The sequence below is a fragment of the Poecilia formosa genome, unplaced genomic scaffold, assembly GCF_000485575.1.
Source record: "Poecilia formosa unplaced genomic scaffold, Poecilia_formosa-5.1.2 Scaffold57, whole genome shotgun sequence".
NCBI lineage: Eukaryota > Metazoa > Chordata > Actinopteri > Cyprinodontiformes > Poeciliidae > Poecilia > Poecilia formosa.
The window spans coordinates 2,212,558-2,234,915 of record NW_006799996.1 but is presented as its reverse complement, the minus strand read 5'-3'; the positions used below and the strand labels follow the sequence as shown (position 1 = coordinate 2,234,915).

Sequence of the window (22,358 nt, the reverse complement as noted above, 5' to 3'; positions counted from 1 at the left end):
AATAAAAGGAGTCCATTTCTCTGTGTTTGAATATTGGTATAAAACACAACTGCTCTCTATAAAACACAAATCTTCTCCATCACTAATGTTTGATAGAGAACATTAGTGAAAACCTGGGAAAGTGGCAACATTTTTGAAAGAAAGTAAAAGAAGTCCAATTTAAAGTTTGCCACAACCGATTATTTTTAGGGGACACAAGAAGCATGTAGAAAAAGGTGCTCTGGTGAGATAAGCTAAACGTGCAACATTTTTGACCCACATGCAAAATACTATGCAAGACTGAAAATTATCACTGTGCTTCACCCTCAACACACAATCCCCATGGTAAAATATAGTGGTGTCAGCATCAAGCTGCAGGGAAGCGTTTTTTAGGCAGGCTCAGGTCAGCTGGTGCGAGTTGCTGGGGTGTTGGACAGAGTTAAATAAAGGGCAATAATAAAAGACGCGTTGAACTCCAGTCCCTGAAGGCCAGGGTTTCCTAAACCTTTTAAATGCCTTCAATCCAACACACCAGTAAAATGGCTAAATTACCTTCTCAGTATGCAGTTAAGTTCTACAGAGTCCTGCTAATGACCTGATTATTTGACTGGCTGTTGAAGCAGAGGCACATCTAAAAGTTGCAGGTCCTCGGCCCTGGAGAACTGAATTTTCAAACCCCAGTGTGAGGTCCTGCAAAAGATTTGAGACATGTGTGAAGGTTCACCCCCATGCAGGCCAGCATCGAGACAAACCACTTATGGAATGAATTGGACAAATGCATCTTCATGTTTCAGACTGGCCAAGTCAAAGTCCACATCTAAACCCCGTTAAATATGTGTGGCAAGACTTTAAAATGAGTAATCAAAGCAGCAAAGAAGAATGAGATAAAAATTCATGCCCTAGGCTGGGATAACTGGTAGAAACATGCCCCAAAAGACTCTTAGCTGTAATTGCAGCAAAAGACGGTTCTGAAAACCATCGACTCAGGGGAGCTGAAATTTAAATGCACACTGCATTTCTCAGATTTTTACTTGTACAACATTCTGAAAATGATTAATCTTTTTCATTTCACTGAACAATTATGTTACACAATGTTGTGTTCAATCTTAAAAATAGATTTGAGGTTTGTGGGTGTAAAGTAACAAAATATGGAAACAATCGGTATAAACATGGTTGTAAAGCAAGATATGTTAAACATCAGTTTACTGATTTAAGTTCATATCTGTTCTTGCAATTTTGTACACTTCATTTCAAACAGAAATCAGGAAAGTCTGAATTGTGTGACATCGTGCTTTGACTTGGCAGCAGGGATGCCTCTCCATGTGTGCCATAAACCAAAAGACCGAGCTCTATGTGGTCTGTCCCCATGAGTTAATGATCTCATCCATTGGAAGAAAAGGTCTGGATCTTATTACTGGAGCAAACTAAGAACAAATTGGAAATCACTTCTATGCACCCTTTTCCTCACTCCTTGACCTTCACAAGGCACAATTTACAAAATTGGAATCTATTAATTGTTCTCTTTTAAACACTGCTGTTCTTTTTTTATATCTTTTTACTCCAATCTTTTGCTTGCATGATTAGATAATAAAGGGATTAATCACCACTGCAACAATCACTTACAGTCAAGTGTGAATGCATGCATGTGTGTTTGTGTCTCATCTCGTTCCCTCCGTATTATCAGTGCGCTCTATCAGAACCAGGCAGTGTGAGAGGCTAACAAGTGGAGAGAATGGCAGTGCATCCCAAAATCAACTATGATCAGGCGTAGCGATCCAACAAGGGTAATTACTGTGGAGCTGAGGGAGGTAAGCTGGGGAGCGACACGGGGAAGCCAAGGGCTGGAACGTGTCAGAGGCGGCCTTACATCATTTGTCACGCTCCAGATTTGCATTTGCCGCCAGCTAGGGCGCAGGGAATCAAGGGTGAAAGATGTGGCTGGAATAATCAGCCACTGCACCTTAAATGAACAAGCGCTTGGCACGACAAGTTTGAAAGCGAGGCGACGTGGATGGGTATAACTGATGTGGGATTCCATCAGAATGATGTCATAGACCTTGCTTTAAATCACACAATGGCCATTTCAGTGTCCCCATCCTCTACTTCTATCTGTGAGCACACTGCACATTTCCGTTTTAAATATAGACCCTGAGGAAGTGTATTGATCCATGTGTCCATAAACACAAGTCTTAAGGCCCAATCAAGCTGTTCTTGGCGTGCGTACAGGCGGAGGTGTGGGAGGTACCGTATCCCAGAGGCACTTTATTAGCATGGCCATAAAAGTGCCACTGCCTCTAAAAAAAAAAGGCAGCAAGAGGCAGACCCTCACTCTCACTTTCTGCTGCCTGCATGCTGCTACGCTCCTTTGTGTGAGTTTGCACAAGCTGGATGTGCAAAGTGGATCCCGTTGGTGGAATAATGAGCCTCCTGCTGAGCTAGCTTTTTGCACAAGCCCCACCGCCTTTTGCCCCTTAGGGCTTTTTTTGCTACACCCTCCGCCCTTAATTGTATGTGTGTTCAACATTTACTCCCATCTATTTCTTCTTCCTCTCCTCATTATTTTGGTCTTCCTCCCAAGTCATTGCGAAAAATAAATGCATCATGTTGAGGCTACAGCTGCACAGGCATAGAGTGTCACAATGCTCCAAATAAAACGAAGCCTCCACCAAGGTTGTCCATTCATATTGCTTTCAGCGACACGGGGAACAAAGTCTTTGTTTAAGTTGATTGCATGACCACCTCTTTGTTGCACATGACATGGACTTTCTCGGTGCTTTGCAGCTGTGGCGCAGACTTGAAAAGAATAAACCCAACACCGGATCACCCCTTGTCCTCTGTAGTTCAAAGCCATGTCTTTGTTTAGTTTATTAGGTGTCAGAGTTACAGAGATGGACATTAACATATAAATGCATTCAGGAATGATTCATAGATAAATACAATCATCAACTGACCTCAAAAAGAAGAGGGCATGACTGTTGCTGCAATAAATACGATTATTGTCTAGGTAGAAAATAAGGGAGAAACATTTATAACTTTTAATGGGTAATTTAAGTCAGAAGCCTTAAGCTTTTAGCAACAAAAGCACCTTTTACTTTCCTGCTTTACCTCTAACAGCAGTTGGGTCACAGCAATGCATCTAAATGGGGTTAGTGTGGAAGCGTCATGACATCAGCAAACATTTTTTAACCTGGTAATCATCAAAGTCTTTAAAGCACACAATATATATATATAAATAATCTGTCCTTTTGTAAAATAACACATTCCTGACACGCAAAGAGTCTTTTGTGCAAAGTCCTCTAAAATGGAAAAGCTCCAACATATACGGACAATGACGTGTCCTATTATAAACTGATTGACAAAAAAGACCTGCTAAAGGAAAAACACTGAATGGATGTGTGGCTGCTTAATGGCAACACAGAAAAGGATGGAGTAAGCTCTCCTACCATCCTCAACCACAGTCTATGTGGGAAAGGTCAGTGAAGTTTATGAACATGAACAGGCATTTTGCATCAAGTGAAGGAATAATCCATGGCTACGGAAATGGAACAGACTTTGTATCACAACAACAACATATGGAGTCAGTAAACAAACCACTGAGGTAACTGTGGGTATTTGTAAGTACAGTCTCACTGAAAAAAATGATTTACTGTTTTTATGTGTGCTCTGTCAGTGAAAATGTTTGCTGACATCTACCACCAATATTAATAAATAAAATCAATAAGCGGTGTCTCAAAACATTCGTCCTCCCAATAACCCACAATAAAAAAAGCCTGCAGGAGAAGCTCATGTTCGGTTTTTATTTACTAAATGAGGGGCAAAAAATATATGTTGTTGTGAAAAAACTAATATAAACTGACTAACAATTTGAGAGGCAGTGTCCTCAAATGCCCCCGCGACCCGATCCCGGATAAGCGGGAGAAAATGAATGAATGAATGAATGGATGGATGGATGGATGGATGGATGGATGGATGGATGGATGTCCTCAAATGCTGTTTGGACAACAACATAACTGGAAGCCTTCACAAATAAAACATGCCCTGATTATGGTTTGTAATGCAAGACTTCCAGCTGCTTCCATTCACATTTTATGTAATCCCAATAAAACTCAGTGGTACAAAGTATTCTAGTTGGAAAGTTGCTTGAAAAACAAAGAGGACATATCCTGGTTCACATTAGAGTTAAATGCAGGTCAGAAAAGAGGAAATAAGGTCAACCTCAGATTTCTGTTTATTTAAATCACAGTTTTAGTCATAATATATTATTCACATTGTTGGCAAATGACAACAGACAAGGTTTGCCACAGAGAACCTTCTCTGGTTAGCATGCTGGATTTTTAGGTCTAAATGCTGATATCTCTCAGATATTCTTCACATTCCTTATTAGACAATTCAACTCAAACTTCACCTTATGAACTCACATCTGAACTGCCGTCTTTGCAATCAATAGTTTTATTTAGGATTGCAATTGTGATCTTTGTTACAAACATAACTTCATTTTTTTTGGCATCTTTTGATCATGTGTTTAGCTGGCTTGATCTAATTTTCTTGTCTCATGCAATTATGTCTTTCACAATTTTGGACATAAAATGAAATATGAGTATCAGAAACCATAAGTACAAGCAAAATTGAAAAACAAAACATTTTTTAAAAGCAAAAGCCACATTCCCAACAGCATATTTATGAGGTACCAAATAAAAAGTAATACAAAAGCATCTAAAAATCAGTAACTACATATTCTGCATACACATTGCTGACATGGCAAGAAAAGAAGAAAGGAGTGAAGAGAGTCTTAGATTCCAGCACACACGCAAGCTGTGATCATGGCTTGGAGAAAAGACAGATTTTGTTAAACTTCCTATTCATAATGAGCAGTCAGGAACACAAAACACAGCGTTGGCACACTTGGCTAGCCAGTTTTCAAGTCCTTGTAAAACAGGCTGATCCCAGGGGCTGCCTGTGCTCTGTCACTGTCGTGACTGATTGTGGGGCCATTGATGAAATGTGGGTGATTTCCACTGCCATCAGGAATGATGCCATCACAGGAGCTACATTGTGGTACGCCAAAGGATGCTAAGAGGCAGCAGGAGCCTTAGACGAGGAAGAAGAAAATTATAAGACTCAAAATGATAGGTTTAACAAACCACCACTGAAGATTGCGGACACAACAGCCTGAGGACAACCAAGAAGCCAGCAAGCTGACACCAGAAGGGAAGCTTTGGCCTCTGGAGCCTGGAGTTAACAGCAGGTCCTAGGTTTATGTGCCTTTCTTTTTTTTTTTTCGTTCTCATGTACTAAGCTTCTTAACAATGTAGCCAAATTTGTTTGATCTCCTAAATTCATATTTACAGCAATTGTATTGCAAAAGATAAAGCACATGAACCAAATCCGTTTACAGAGCTAAATCCATTGTTGCTGCAAAAGAAAAGGAAATGGGAGACGATAATTTCATGCCTTGGATTAATGCGTTATTCCCAGAATGATTAATGTAAAGCGTGAAATCTGAGAGCTTAAGTAAAAGGGATATGCGGCAAATCAAAGAGACAGTTTGGGAAAAATAAATCAACAAACAACATGGTCAGAAAAAATGGTCTAAATAATATGAAACACTTTGCCTGGTAAGATTTTCATTGGAGGCAGTAATTTGAATTGTAAAAACATCAAGTTTAATCTTCCCCAAAGGGAGATTTTCTATAGGAGCCCCATAAAGAAGCAGCAGCGGCAGCTAGTCCATTAGGTTTCTTTCTTTGCTTCTATTGAGTACAGAAACTCTGAGCTGACTTCCTGACATCTTGAGTTGGGGCTGAGTTATATTTAAGTATTATTTTGGACTCAATAGGAAATGATTTTTCTCCACTTCAGTGTCTCACACTGCCAGAATCTGAAAAAAAAACAAAAAAAAAAAACAACTATATTCTGAATCAGTTCAACGTTCCAGAACACTGCCAGGAAATGACAACAGCAAAGCAGGAAAATGAAACCCCTCAAAACCACAAGCAATCATTTCACTCTAGTTTCATGCACTGTTGTACATATCAAACATGCGTCTCTGCACCAATTAGAGACAATCACACTTGCCCAAAAAATGGAGGAGATGACAGTGAATAGCTACTAGCATATCACAAATGTCTTGTCAGAGCTTAAGGACACTGCTGCCACAAACTCAATCTATTTATTAGGTTGGAATGCGACAGACCAACACACTAAAGAGACGACAATATTTTTTTTTTAAGTCTTGCTTTAAATTCTGAATCGAATATGTTTGGACCATGGAAAAAACATGAATATGCTTTGATTTAAGCGGTTGTAGTCCTGCTTAGGGATTGTTCTGAACAGCTTCCCTGTCCTTTCTGAAAGAAAGAAAATATTCCAACATCATGATGTTTATCACCATCATGATTCGCCACAGTAATAGTGTGATAAGAATAGTATGTGGTGTTAATCTCTTAGTAATTGGTTAGCACTTGTTTGATTAATAGTCTATTTTACTGGCGTGTTTACCAAATCTGAAGCCTTTACATCACAGATTTGTTTATACAAATGACATGCCAGTGGATTATCTTTTCTAATTAGGTGACCTATGAGGACAACTATAGTTGTACTGAATTTTAGGAGTTGAAAGGTTATTTTTTCTGCTTTAGAAGTATAAGCTATCGTACTTTTTTGGTGGTCCATCACATAAATTACTTTAAGACGACACAAACGACGCACTGTGAAAAGGTTTGAGCGACATGATGTGGTTTTATAGGCAGAACTGATATAACTTCACCACTCTACATTTTTATCTTGACCTTTTCTGAAAAGGTTCAGTTTTCATCTCTTAGCACTTTTCACATGCGGGAACCTCTGAGCTGTGGCTAACTGCTGTAAGCTACTGACGCGTGATGCATTAATGCACACTTAGTCACAATTAAGCATATGTTTTGAGGGCACTCTCAGAGAGCACTAGCATTCAGTGCCTAATATGACTATCTTTGTTAGTGACCCATATCAGCACACTTGCTCATGACGGTCTGAGTTGAGGGGCCTGCAGCCAGGCCTTTAATTGTTTTCCACTGAATTGCACCAATTGAAAGCATCCTCAGTGTTCCAGACTGCTTTTACTTTTTTTTATTTTTTTTTTAGAAGAAAAGAACACACAACTACACATAAATATTCCACTACAAACACACAGGATCCTAGGACAGGCAGCATCCCTGAATGCAAACAAGTGTACATGCATCTAATATTTTCTTTCAACTCTGCTTCTCCTCTGCCCCCTTCTTGCTTCACACACTTTGAACTTTGCTTGAGAAAACACATGCTGTTATACTATATCTAAAATCTACAGCAGGTGTCGAGAAAGAACACGGCGTCATTGTCATTCTAGTGATTTTTGTTTGTCCTCACAGCTGGAATTACTTACAAACACAATGCTCATATACTCTTACATGAGCTGAACCAGGGTGTAATCCATGCCACCAATCGAAGGCTCACCTAAAGACAGGTGCACTTACATGAATTGTTCCCTCCCCCCCCCCACTGCAGCCTTACTTTTACTACAAACCTCTGTGTATTTTGCCTGTTTGGAGGCTCATGCTTAAGGAATAATCCTACCAGGCATTCCCACCACAGCTATACTGGTGGGTTTTACCTCATCATTGCCGTCTGTCATCCAGGGAGAGCAGATTTCTATTAGGAGGCATTTCCATAAATCTAAATTGTAAAGGGCTCTGGTAAGAGGAGAGGGAATTCTCGACGGGTGGAGAAAATAAACAACAAAAGAAGGATGTCAGCGGAGAGACCACAGGATCAGATATCCAACCTCGGCTCAGACTGGATCAGGCTTTTTGATTGACACTATACACATAATATCAAATTGCAGGGCCATGACGAGCCTGAAAGCATGCTGTTGTCACTTTGAAAGTCAATACAGTGGTACAATATCTATGGCCAGGAAAAGAACTTAAGCAGAATTAGCAGAGGTGTACCTAATGCTGAAAAACAAATACTAGAAAGCTTGTTAGATTGGTGTGTTACAGAATATTCGATATTTTCCAGAAAACACTTTGTGTGTTTTCGCAAATACAGGTTTTATCATTTTCAAATTTTTCTACGATTGAGAACTTCCTTCATGAAAACTAAAGGCAAGTTCTGATGTCGTCACAATTGGGAAAACCAGAAGGTTTTGTTATGCTGTATTGCTTAAAGATTCAATGTGAATGTGCTGATGTTAGCACTGTGGACTGAAAGCAGCCATTAGCCATTCAGGAGTAAAACTGCACTGGTGAGTGACAGCTCCCTACGTGAAATATTAACGATAAGGGCAAGCACAGCCGCAGCACACAATATTGTAAGCTCCGGCAAAATGGGAGTAATTTTGTCCCATAAAGTATTTAGCAGGCTCTGTTGAAATGAAGCATGCAACTAAAACTGAATCAACTGGGACTCAAAATTAAATGTTACACTTCAAGAAGTTTAGCCAAGCTAATATTTATAATTGCAACAATCAAAAAAAAATGCAGTTGTGCATTTTCTACATCTGAATTGACTTCTTTCTGCTAGTTTATAAACTCAAACACATTTAAGGGTTACTGAGTCAGAGAAATGAAATGGACTTGGCTGGCACAGCAGATAACAGGTGCAAAATAAAAATAAAAAATAAAAAAAAACAGCCAGAGGGCATTGGTCTGAATCGGCAACTAATGGAAATAAACAGATTGCTCAGTTTGACAGGCTGTACAGCAATTATATAGGATAAACTTTAGATCGTTACCAACCAGTGTACCAGTGTAGTGCCAGTGTACTTGACAAATATATCTAAAGAGTATTTAAATGAATTACAATTTCACTGAAAAGTAGAGTGAGTGATTTTTTTTCAAGGTTTTATTTTTGTTAACTGGTTAATGGAAAACCATAAATTCCCAGACAATTACACAAGACAGTATATGCATGCAGTACTTGGTGGGGGCTCCTTTTGCATTAATTGCTGTGTCAATGTGGTGTTTAGATAACGGTACTGCTGAGGTTTTAAAGACGACTAGCTTGCTTTTATGTCTGCCTCTAGCTCATCTGCACAGTTAGGTTAGATGAGTTCCTCGTCTATATGACGGTACTCCACTGATTCCTGGTCAATCAAGCACAAAGATACACTGGTCAATAGATCAGGTATTGGTGTTTTTGATAGAGTGTGAAGGTGCTGTTAACTGAAAACAACATCTAATCTGGTCCTTTTCCCCTCGTCAGAGGTAAGATGTCTCTGCTGCTGGAGTGGCTTTACCAGAAGCAGAGACAGATGCAGCCCATGTTCGGGACACGTCTGTGTACGGTGGCTCTGACTACAGCAGCAGTAAAACCTCTTGTTAAACTTTCACTAAACTCAAACAGGCATTGCTCAACAACCCACTGAAGACTGTGGTTATTCCTGCTGCTTGTACAAGTTTCCCTCATATCAACTTGCTGTTAATAAGCTTGGTTGCAGCGATTAGAACAGCCAAATTCCTCTGCATGACCGTTTTCTGGTTTGCCCTCCAAGTGGGCGTGTGTTGGTAGCTATCTGCTGAACAAGTCAACTGTGTTCTCTAGGACTGAACATTTCTGTATTCAAAATCCTCTCTTTAGTCTTATGCCATATTCCGTTTCTCCAGGAGAGTGAATTTTGAGTTGTCATTAGTCAACAAAATTATATAAAGAAATGCTTTGAATATATAATTAATCTGTAAGGAATCATTCTAATTTACGAACTTCATCATACTGTAATTTATTTAATGCACCTGGATTGTGGGAGACACCAAATCAAGAACAGAGAGATGACATTAATCCAAACCAGATCCAGCCTCAGGATGACCTGTGAGCTCGTGTGTCCTTGGAAGCACCAGCGGCAATATTGTAGCATTTCTGTGGGTGCACGAGTTTTGTTTATATGAATGCCTTCTTATCAGCAGCTTACCCCTGCAGAGGAACTATTTGCCCTGAGCTGCAGGCTGGTAAACAAACCCTGGACTTGACTTTTCTGCTGGTTTGGCCTCTGCCCAATCACAATGAAGCAGCAATAGAATTTGTCCCCAGCAAAATAATCATGCAACATCTTCACATAAGCGCCACCGAAGGGATCTGCTTTGCATTTAAAAGTGTTCTAATAAACATTAAAAATGGCTTCCGTTTTAGTAAGTACATATCAACATGCATTCACTCACTCCCTAGCAACTCCTCTTAATCATTTGTCTCATCAAGATCATAGTGCTTAAGCCCGGAACTGTGGTCAAGGCGACTTACTGCTAGAGGGATTTAGGGATCAGGAAATGATGAAGGGGGGATGCAAAGCAAAGAGGAGAAATCTAAATCAGATAAGAAAATAATAATAAAATAATTTAAAAAAAACAGTTGGTGCCAGCTTGTAAAATTTGGCAAGATGACAGAAACTAAGATGTATGAGTGGTAAAGAGAAAATGGTTATATAAATAGCAAAAAAGGAGTGGAAGGAAGGGAGGGAGGAAGGAAGGCAAAAGTGGTGCAGTCAGTATTCCAGCTGGGTAACAAGCTGATACAGCCACAGTGGCAGCCACAACTCAAGAACTTGGTGTGGTACATCCGTTATTATCCGGTGCAAATTCACACCGCCTGACTGGCAGTGAGAGCAGGGTCAGTTTCAGAGTGAGAGGAAAAAGGGTTACAGAGAGGTGTGGATTTAAAAAAAAAAAGTTAAAAAAAATCTAGATAGGACTGCTCTCCTGGCCTAAGTGTACGCTACAGCCACTCATTAAACACAGAGACCTGTCATTTTACTTAGCAGACGCCAGACAAAATCCAAAATGGTTATATAATACTTTCTGGGGGGATGAAAACCTCTTGGGAAATCCTGTCAGTCAAAGTAATCCCTTCAATTTTTCCAGCTACTGTTCATCTAAGGACTGTATGATATAGCCTGCAGCTCTGTAATCACACGCTGGCTGAAGGGATGAGGCTATTCTGGATTGACGGAGAGCCAGGCACTGGAAACCCAGCAGGACGCACACACTTCAAGTCATCTCCACCATCAAAAACCCGATTAAAAGATTCCCCTGGTATGCATACATATCTTAAGAAACTCACATTATAGATATGACAGGGGAAACAGGGGTTATTTTTGAGCATTACATAAAAAAATATTCATGAGGTGAGGCTGGGATCTGTTGGAATAAGGACAACTGGGCCTGTGATGTAACAGAAAGACTGCTTTGCTGTAACTGAAATCAATTAGCTGTCAATGCAATTAACAGGACTGTGGAATATTAATTTAACTCCCTGGTTTGAATCTTGATAATATTCTACAAAACTTCCCAAGGCCAATGCCATCTGTGCATCTTGCAATACAAAATCACATAAAGAGTGTTGTGAGCTGAGAGTTCAGTTGTAATAGGAACGACTGGAATTCATGCAGCTGGAGTTAAGGCTCCCAAACTAACAGATTTTCTGCTGCGTTCGCACTTCTTGTTTACACACAGAGTTTTTGTTGAGTTTTTCTTTAAGATCAGCCTTTTTGTAGCAACTCACAGACACGAGCACCCAAGGGAATCGGAGAGCAGCTGTGATTAAACTGTTTATATGAACTCTGTATGCATCCTTTTTACGTTTTTGATTTTTTTTTTTTGTTTTTTTTGTTCACATGAAGGTCACAAACATGAATTAACTTCTTACTGTGGCTAACCATGGAGAACATGCCCATTTGTACAGCACAGACCTCAGAAAGTGGGAAGAAGCTGGTGTTCTGGTCATGTCAGTGATAATTCTTCAGTTACACAGAAGAGCGTTTTATTTTATATTGAAATCTCTGTTCAAGTAAACATATTGCTATGCTTTTGTTGCAAGACAAATACTTTTACTTTCTCAAGACCGCACTCTAAGTCTGAAATTGCAGCCATCACTTATCGTTTTCTTCCTTCAACCAAAGCTGTGGTACGAGTTGGGAGTTGTGTTCAGCGTGACCTTTTGACCCTTCGCTACACATTTGACTAGATTATCTAAAACACATGGCTCTAATTAAATGAATTGGAAGCATTGGCAGGGAACTAAGCTGTCTACGCTCCACGACCTGTTCACCTTCTTCAAACGTACAAACATCATTTCGTGTTCCCCAACCATATTTGATTACTGGTCAAAAGGCCTAAACATGCAAGTCTGATTAAGCCTGGACAGAATCTGAGTCAACAGTGAAAACATCAAGAACGAACCAGCATCATGGAGCATGACTCTGTTTACATGAGCAAAGGTTAAAACCGAAGCTCCACATCGATTTCCCAGAGCTTTAATTCACCTCACTGGAATGTTTTTCCTATTCATTAAATGTGTCAGAGCGAAGAATTTCCACAACTTTTTGGTCAACATTTTATCTTCAACCGAGGTATGCTGTGACACACGTTTTTAAAAGTTTCATTAAAAACATCTAATAAAATCATACATATGTGTATGCTTTGATGTTTGAATATTTATAATCTTGAAATTATTTTTTTTTCCCAGCTAGATTTAAAAAAAAAATCTAAAATCGATAAAATTGAAAACAGTAGATATGACCATATAAGGAGGTGGAAATCAGCATCAGTGGACTAATTAACACCACAAACTCAACACTCCATGCATTCGTTATTAAATAAGAAGGTTGGAAAACATAAAATATATTTTGGGAATTGTTTTGTAAACTTTAACAGGAGGAAGAAATCTTCCCTCATTGTGTTCAGGACCTGCTGTAACCCTGAACATAATGCAGCTTGACTCTAAAACACACACAAGTGTCTGAGGACCATTAAAGTCTATTTTCAGGACGTCTCCGCCGAGGCACATATAACAGATGCATTATCACACCGCAGCAAAGGGCTCAGCCTCTCTCCTGCACGCTCCCTCCGTCTGCTGCTCTCTCTACCTCCTGCCTAATAGAGGCCCTTCTAATTTCATCAAATGTGATAAAGCACCACAAAATCAAGTCTGCAGCTAGTTACTTAGCCCAATCTCCCTTTGGATGAGAGGCAATAACAGCATGTGGTGAGGAAATTGGGTGCTTACTCACTCAGAAGGATGCATGCCTAGCAAGCAGAATGTGCTGGTTACGGCAAAGACTCACAGAAGACCACAAGCATGAGGAAGGAGCGAAACCTGCCACGGTCGCAACAGCAACACTTAAAAGGTGGCTGGGGTTAGGGTTGAACTCTGCTGTTCACGATCAGCAGAGTGAAAAGGAGCAAGATCCCGTGAGCATATAAACAGTCGGGGTGGTTCAGAAAGATTTCTGTGAAATTATTTCAACAATTCAGAGTTGAAAAGCTGTTGATTCAAAACTCAACACAGGAATAAGCCTACAACACTAATCTAACTCGGACTTACAATGAGTATAAATAATAGAGCTCGCCGCTGTACTTTTTCTAACTCGGTGCCGTCACTCGGAGCGTGCATAAAAATGCACCTGACGGTCCTCTGGAGTGCAACAGCTGCTGCAGGGCTATGCCAGGACACAAGTGAATAGGATGGCACAAAGCTCAGAGAGCAGGCTGGCTGAGTGACAGAGGGCCTTGCTGGATCCGAACTGAAGCACACATGCATGCCCTCCAGGCTGTTCCGTGTGAACCCCGTACAGGATGCAGTGCTGGCCGGGACACGGTGGAAACTAAAGCATTGGCTGGTTTCCTTTGAGCCCCTGTGCTTAGAGCAGGCGAATCGCCATAGTGAGCTTTTTTTCTAACAATGCCCTCAAATATTTTTAGAAGAGACTATTATTTCCTCCGACAGGATATTTGGCTGCTATTTATCAAAGAACTGTACTATACTTTGAGCACATGATACAAATATATTCAATGAGGATTGTAGAATTATCCGTGCAATATTTTAAAACAAATGTTTTAAAAAGTCACCACACGTACTGCTAAGTCTTGTTAATGATTCCAGAAATCATATTAACAAGAAACTAGGATTGTTTGTCACTCATCCGCCTGCTGCTGCACACCACAGTTCAGCTGGCTTATAGAAAGGTCCAACACTTTTTCTTATTCTCTATACGAAAAAAAAAAAAAATCTAATTTGGTTATATATGTTTGATCATACAAATGCAGAGAGTTACAGTGTGGAAAAGAGTCTAGAAGCAAACGTATTGCACTTAGCATAATTGTCCTCACTTTCTTGTGTTGGCATGATAGGAAGAAGGGAGCAGGAAGGAAGGAAGGAAGGAATGTCATGGTGACCTACAAGGTCTTTGATGAAAACAGCATTTTGGCAGAGAACCAGCAATTTGTAATTTCATTCAGTGTTTCTGTGAAGGTTGTGTATTGTATTGTACTGTATTGTACACCAGGGATGGGCGCATCCATTTATCAGAGCACCTCTGTGATAAAGCACAAAGAACGGCCAAGGATCAGAAGGAAAGGAAAAGAGGTCCAATTCTCATTATGTTCGGAGCCACAAGGGCACAAGGGTGAAAAAAGGCCTTATAAGACCTGAGCAGACAGGAAACACTGGAAGACATTGCACCCCACAATCTAGTCCTATCCTAGGAATTGTATCTCTTCCTTACTCATTCCTCTTTTTCTTCTCTCAGTGACTCAGAGCTGATGATCTGACACATTTTTGGTGAATCAGGGAAACTCCTGCAGCCTGAAATGAGATTGAGGTGGATAACTTAGGAGATTGTGGCAAAGAACATATGCGCGACGCCTATACTTCACAGGTTCCATGAGAGTCAGAGCAGTATGAAGAGCAACTCCAGCCAGTCCGCTACAGTGAACCTGGGAATAAGTGGTTCACACTCATTTTCACAGGCCAGAGATTTCTGATTCAGTCCCCCTGCTCTGTGATAGATTTAACACCGAGACAGCCGGGCCATTCATAATCTGCAGACATGCTGGAGAACATATTTTATATGTGGCTGCTGAGCCTCATATGACTTCCTGTCAGTAGTCCTCCTATGCTACATCTTGATATAGCCGCTAAAGCAAAAAGGCTTGAGGTTTCTGGAGAGTAAGGAATTGATGTAATCGCACACACTTGGATGTGCATAAGTAGGTCTTCAGAAAGAGAGGAGTGTGATTTTTTATAGGGGATGGGAATTATCTAAATCCATGCCTAGCATGAAATGGACTGTAATTCCTGCATTGATTTGACTGTATGTAAAATGTTGGGCAAGAGAAGTACTAGCATAAAGCGCTTTAGAGAAACTGCTCTCTAGTGAAGTACCCCGCCTGGGTTTAGCCACCAAATCACTTCAACAAGCACAGCCTCTTCTTAAGATTAATGCAACACTGGTTTTCTGGGAATTATGTTTGATCAAAGACAAATCTCTGTTAGTGAGATGGTAAAATTAGCATCAGCTTTTTTGTGAAGCTTTTTTCCCCAGCAAGTGAGGTCAGCTGGGACTACATGGAACAGAGCAAGGCAAAACCTAAAGAATGCAACTTAAATAAATCACAATCAGCCTTTACAATGTGGCCACTATCATTTATGGGTGATGAATTGCAATAGCACAGTGGGATCATCTTTCACAGTAATCACGGGACAGACTGTTTGCTTGAAACAAAAACACTTTTTAACTGAAATCTGTCAAATGAACGTGCGATCGATTGTAACAATTCCAAAAATGGATGGAGTGAGTACTTTTGCTACAAAGATCATCAATACAGCTTCATGGCAGAAATAGAGGAACATAGGACCGACTTCTCATCAATTGTGAAATACAATATCTGTTGGAAACACCCGTTGCCCCAAAACTATGAAACAACTGGAATCCTGGTTATTGGTTGGGGGAGGAGGAAAGAAAGTAACACTAATTCACCACATGTGTTGTAGAATTAGCTTAAATTGAGCTTTTTTAGCATCAAGCAATGTTTATGATGGCTGGACATAAGTGTCCTTACTTTTAGGATTTCGAATTACGGCCATTGTCATGAGTGGTCATTGGCCACTGTGATTAATTACAGGTGGTTTGGGAACACTAGGATGCCAGTTTGTTGAGTCTTAACACTTCTGCTCTTCCTCCTCACTTTATAAATTACCATGTACATCTTCACTCAGTGAACTCATATTTGCTTTGCAATCATACTTTGACATCACAATTATTTTTGACAAATATATTTTACACTAATACCCCAAGTTGGTTATTGTAAACACAGCAACATCACTCACTCGTCTACAACTTTTGGTTGTTTTGTTTCTTCCTTTAATGTTGACAAAGCTCTTAGTTATGGAATTGCTATAATCTTTGTGACCAACATGTTAGACCCCAGTTAAAATGGAATAGCTGTAAAAATGATGACATCCAGTACGCCTTTTAAAGAGAGGAAATATGGGGACATTAAAACATGAACAGAGAGCACAGTATTAACTGAAGAAAAATCCCATGCTTGGTCAGTATGAACTAAGCCAAACCGAGGAATTTCTCTGTGGCAGTTTCTTCCTCGTATTAACATTTTCTCAGACCACACACACAGATGATGGAGCTCAGTGAGCCACGCTGCGGCTCGACCACTTTAACAGAGATCCCTGGGTTTAGCGAAGCAGCTAAAGGAGGTTGCTACAAGTCATCCAGTCTCCATTCATCCATCTGAGGGATGTAACTGAGATTTCAATTCTAGTCAACAATTAGCATGTTTTTGGCAGAACCTACGGGTATGATGTTAAAGTCTGCGAAACACAGCAGTGGGCAGTCTGAGTATTTCCTTCTATCACAAAACACTGTCATTTCTCAATTGGTGGGCAGACGAAGAAAAAATATGGAATGGGGTACTTGGCAGGCTCTCTTTCAGCCAAACTAAACAACCCTGCTGGTGTTACCCTATAAACTGCATCAGGAATGATGAAAACATATAATCATACTCCAGCAAAAAAGTGCAATAACAGGAAGGAGGGAAAAAAAGATTAAATCGACTGTTTGTTACCCTCGAGAAAACGTAACCAAGGAGGGGGAAAAAAAGCCCCATTCAGCATTTCATCAGCTACATAAATAGGAGCAGCTGCGGCTCACTAACATGCTGAAGTGGGCTAATTAGGACACTTGGTGGTTGGTTTACTGTTGTTTTAGAATGGCTTGGACGGACTGTGAGTGACTGAGACCACTTTCATTTTATTCTTCATGGGCACACTTCAAACCAACAACACGTACTGTATTTCCTGTGAGATCATCAAAGGGTGGCCAGGGATGGAAGGAGCCGTTTCCCAGCCTTTAATTTTCTGTACTCAATCTGGTGCAAACAGTATCACTTAGTTATTCTTCTCAGTGCCACACAGCTCTCTTAACTTTCATGAAAACAGTTTTGCCTTCCTGTTCCGACCCTCCCTTGCAGCTTCCTCCTCTCTTCCTGTATGACTCAGTAGAATAAGTAAAAAAATCCCACACCTCCCTTCTTCTTCCATTGTTTTGCAGCAATGCTGTGTTTCTATGGACTGGAAGCGGACCCAGACTGGAATGACATTCATGCAGTTTAATGAACTTGGGGAAAAAAAAAAATACTACATTCTCTGCATAACTTAAAAGAAATTTGACTTTACAATCTGACACCCTGATATTGTCCTCCGACTCTACATGAAGCTTGTGCTCTTTCCAACACTTCGCCTTCAATGTGTCATGACAACAACGCCTTTCCATTATGCCGTCTAAAACCATTTTTAGGAGCGTTGAACTGAGAAGCAGCTTGTATAAAAAGCTCAGCAGTTCCAGGTAACTGCTACTGGCGCTAGTCTGATGGAGCTGTGAGGGGGAGGAGCGATCTGTCAGACCGAAGCTTGGCTGGAAGACTGCAGCTCCAAAATGATTAGTTGGGCTGTATGCTCAGGTAGCCAGCTTACAGTTGACTGTTTCACAGACCAACTGCCTGCATGTTCCCAACTGTAGCTTTGCGTTACCTTCATAAGAGTAGTGGGTGTAAAGAGGTGCTTTTGTAGTTTGTACAAGGCAGCTAACTAGTAGTATTGTGTAGCAACAGGTGGGGGAGGATTATAATGTTTTTATGCTCTGGGCAGACAGAGAAAAAGTTGGCAGCTATGCTACTTCTAATCCAGTTTTATGCCATGTTAAACAGCAAAACATTATGCGATTATGGAAAATGTAGGAACTTTAAGACCAGAACTTTTCAAGCATTCCCATACTTTGATACTAACCTATTCTCAGATTCTCAGGGCTCAGAATAAAAGTGTACATTTATGTCACCAGATGGAGTCACATCACAACAATGCCTGAGTTATGCATCAAAGGACACAATTTGCTTAGACAAGAAATAATGTACCTTTTTAGTAACACCAGAACTATGCTTCATACGAAAAGATACAGCTCTAGTCACAAGAACTTTGTATACTCTGATACCTGTAACCAGTCAATGCCAAACTGAAACTGGGAGTTTTGAGCACGGCTGAGATGACTCCTTGATATTTGAACAGTTGTGGTGAAAGCAACGAGTAAGAAATATCATTCATGCTATTCCCCGCAACAAGATTTTACTTAGCCTGTCTCTACGAACAACCATCAAACACACACATCATATGCATGATTGCCTTGTCTTCCTCTTGTTTCATCTACCGACAGCATCTAACTGACATGCATTATCAGTGACAGCTTTTTGTCTCTAGTGCGTTAGAAGCTCATGAATGACACCTTTCTGTTGCATCGTGTTTCAGGAAGATTAAGTCATACATCTAATCTATTAATACATTCACAAGTCATAATTCTGTTACTTTCATTCATAAACTCTTGCAGTAAGCATCCTTTATTGCCACAAGCCGCTTATATGTAGCATCATAGTTTAGAAAGAACTTCTTTTGGTAGGGTTTGAAAGAAGAAGCTTCATGAGAACTTTTGTCTGTTGTGTTTTCTTTGCTTTCCCCTTTTCTCGTTTGTTGCGTCAAGCGGTAGCATTCAAAGACAGGTGGGGTTGTTTACCTTGACACAGAGCTACTGCACATGTTCAGCGCCTCGGGGACCCAGGCAAACACGCGCACACACACTACATTTCAGCTTTTCAGACCTTAAGCCGTTGAAGCAGCTAATGCTTTGTACAACACAACCCACAAACGCTGTAGCCTTGGCAGAATAAACAAAACCAAGGTGTCCTTTATCAGGCACGTCACCGTCTGCACAAAAGGAATCCATGGAAAATTTACATAGTGGTAAGAAGAACTGGGTGTGTTCTCACCAACACATGCCTAAGAAAGTGGCAGCACATATCCGGTATACCGCCTTCTGCAATTATTTATTTTTTTTTTTCACATTTTTGATAAAGAATGCAAGCCTGTGGTTCTCAAAATGCAGGTGAATTAAAGCGTGTGCCATAATCTGGAAGCATCTGAGCCATTTGCCAGTCCCCTCTGGCGTGCCTCCACCCAGCTCACGGTTTGTCTCACTTCCAACCTCCCAAAACAGACGGGAAAGAATGAAGCGAAGCAGAAGAAAGGGTTGATGCTGTGTCTGTTATTCAGTAAAATAAAACCTATCCTCTTTGTAGATTTGGAAGAAAAAAAAAAAAAAAAACATCCATTACAGGACTAAACACCACTCAGAAAAAAATGGTCCTAATTTAATCCGATGTTTGCAAAAACAACACCCAAAACACTGTGCTTGCTTGGTAATAACATGCAAATTCCCCTCACCTATTCACCCCTGTCAGGTGGAGCATGTTTTCTGAGAAATGTGGGGGTGGACTTGTGGCAGGCAGTGAGGTTGGTGCAAATTACCTAATTGTAAACATAATACCTACGAGTTCAGACGCCTCCTGCAATGAGGAAAAAAGTGTTAAAAGTCGGGGTAATCCAGATTTTCCAATACCTACAATAATATCTAAAAAAAAATAAAAATCCAATATGCTCTTTCTACACCAACAATGTTCAGCAGCATTTTCACCCAAAGTGTATATTAATCCCAAACCGTTGCAGATTAATACAAGAAAAGATGCTCATTCATTTCATTCATGTATAAACCTGCCTTTTCCCTTGTTTCATCACTTTTCTCACTCCTCCTCCCTTCTTTACCTCGTGCCTCTCTTTAAGCAGGCAGATGTTTCAGAGCAGTCATTTAATCAGCATCTTTATGGAACAATACAGGAATTTTAAGCCCTATGCCGGAAAAAAGCCTCGGCTGTCACACTCTGGATAATTGCCTCTGATGCCCAGATTCATTCTTCCCTTCAACGCTCCAGAAATGACAATGCTCTTGACTGACATTGCAGCTGATGTGGGAGAATGTCAGGAATTCAGATTTTGTGTTTGGCCCTGCATGATATTGCATCACATCATTTATCCTGCACTAATTATTTGATTTGAAAGTTTCTCAAAGACACTGCTGTCACGTTTCCCATTTCATTTATGATGACAGAGGAAGAATAACGTGTCCATGTGGGCGAGCTCCCACTGTTCCAATGACTACATGCAGTTTCCCTTTGATAGCAAAAGGCCAGTAGGAAGTAAGAGTGATGGAAAAACAACATCCAACTTCAACTATGATAGAACCAACTTGAGAGTTTAAAAACTTTGCTATGATTAGTCATAACAAGGGATTTAACAATACTTCCAGATCACAAGACCATACAAGGAGTTTGTATACCAGAACAAGACAAGATTTTAGTGACCTTTCTGGAAAAACTAAGTACATTTTTTATTATTTTCACAAAAGATTAACAGTGTTTCAAGGCATGTCTTTCAGCCAATCATGCTTTCAGGTTGCCACAAAAGTTTAACACTGACAAAAGTCACTAGATTTGTCCCTAGTCACATTTTTGAAAGTGGCTAGAGGGTTCTGAAAAGTTGCGAAATATCGAGACAATGTCACTAACTTGTCAAACTGTGCTCTTATCCTGACCACAGGTCATCTTCACACTTGGACATGCCTCTCATTGCACTACTTGCTTTGGTCGAATCTTTCAAAATTTGTCTTGAGGTGAGGTAATGCTTAGATATTAGCATCTGCAGTAGTTCCAAGACTGTTTCACTGTGTAAGGTATATTTGGTCTTTGAACTATTAAAATAGGCAGTTATAATTGTTTTCATAGAGAGGGATTAAAGTATTTGATGATTTTAGCTACTGGGGGTCAGTTCAATCAAACAGATTGAGAAAACTGTTGCTAGCAGCATAATGGAAAAGTCTTACAATTTTGAAACTACCTTGGTATGTCTTGGTGCCAAGATTCAAACTTAAGTCACTTATCTCTGTGCTTTTTAGGGCTCAAACTAATAGAATAAACATATGTCCCCAGACAAAGTTATCACTTCACAAAACCTAAAAGTAATCCAGCATCTTAATATTTCAAGAAGTTGTGACAGGAAAGTTTGCAACACCACCAGTAATGGCCATTTTCTCAATTTGAATTGACAGGACAAGCTCAAAGAAAAGCAGTTTTGGGAAGAGAGGGTTCCACATTACATATTATGCTTTAAAATCTGGACTATGATGTATAATTCTACATCAAAACTGAGGTTAAATGAAGTAACTGTACATTTTCACAGACTCTCAAGGCGTTATGACAAGCTGCCTTCCTTCCTAAGTACCTTCCATCCTTTTTCTCCCACTGGCTTCTGAGTGTGGATCAGAGTCATGCATTCATGCATACACATTAATGTTATCCCAAGGGAAAATTCATTTCCCCTGGCCTGGACACAATAAATCACCGTGGGCCAAAGTAAAGAGTCTGGAGTTGCAGAGTCTGGCGGCAGTAGCTTTAGTCAGAACTTTTTTCATCCAACAACATTAACCCAAGTACTTTCACAAGTTGAACTGAAATCCAAGTCAGAAAACATGGACATGTTTTTAAAATCATAAACGCAAGTTTGAAAGAAGAAGTCCACTTGTTCTGTTTAAATGTTTGACTTTAAGCCTTTGTCGACGCTTCTGGGAAACAAGTTTCCGCAATGAGCCACATTCCATGTTTTGAAGCTGAATGAGTTTCATGGTCTTTCATCATCAATTTATCCCTCTTTACTTTGGTCTACAACTGTGGAAAAACTTAATCAAGAGGATGTGTGTGCACAAGAGACAGAACAAGATACTGTAGTGAAGAAATGAGAGCGGAAAGCTTTTCCAGACACAGTTTTCTGTTTGCCATCTAACTCTGATGAATTCAGAGGCACTTGTTTCCCCTTCCTCTTTCCTTTCTTCCCATCTTCTTGCTCAGTCAAAGCTGCATATGACTTCAGGCTTCTACTTCTCAGTGAAAGAAGATTTCCACACAGATAAAGCGATAACTGACCAAAAATCTGGTATCACTGAAATATGAACAAGTGCAGGGATCTACATGGTACTGAGCAATAGAGCACACTGAGAGAAATATTTGTAACTTTTACCCTGCAAGTCAAATTAAAGAGACATTCAAAACAATAAATACAAAATGCATTAATATCTATGAATTGTTTTCAGTATTGGTCACATACCAACCATCCATTTGAACTGAGAGTATGAGAGGATTATGCAGTTA

General features: G+C 40.1%; 1 protein-coding gene across 1 annotated transcript in view; it reads right to left on the bottom strand.

Moving 5' to 3' along the window:
• plxna2 (plexin A2) overlaps positions 1-22,358 on the bottom strand; it is a 221,762-nt gene that overhangs the window by 189,866 nt on the left and 9,538 nt on the right. The window lies entirely within an intron of this gene.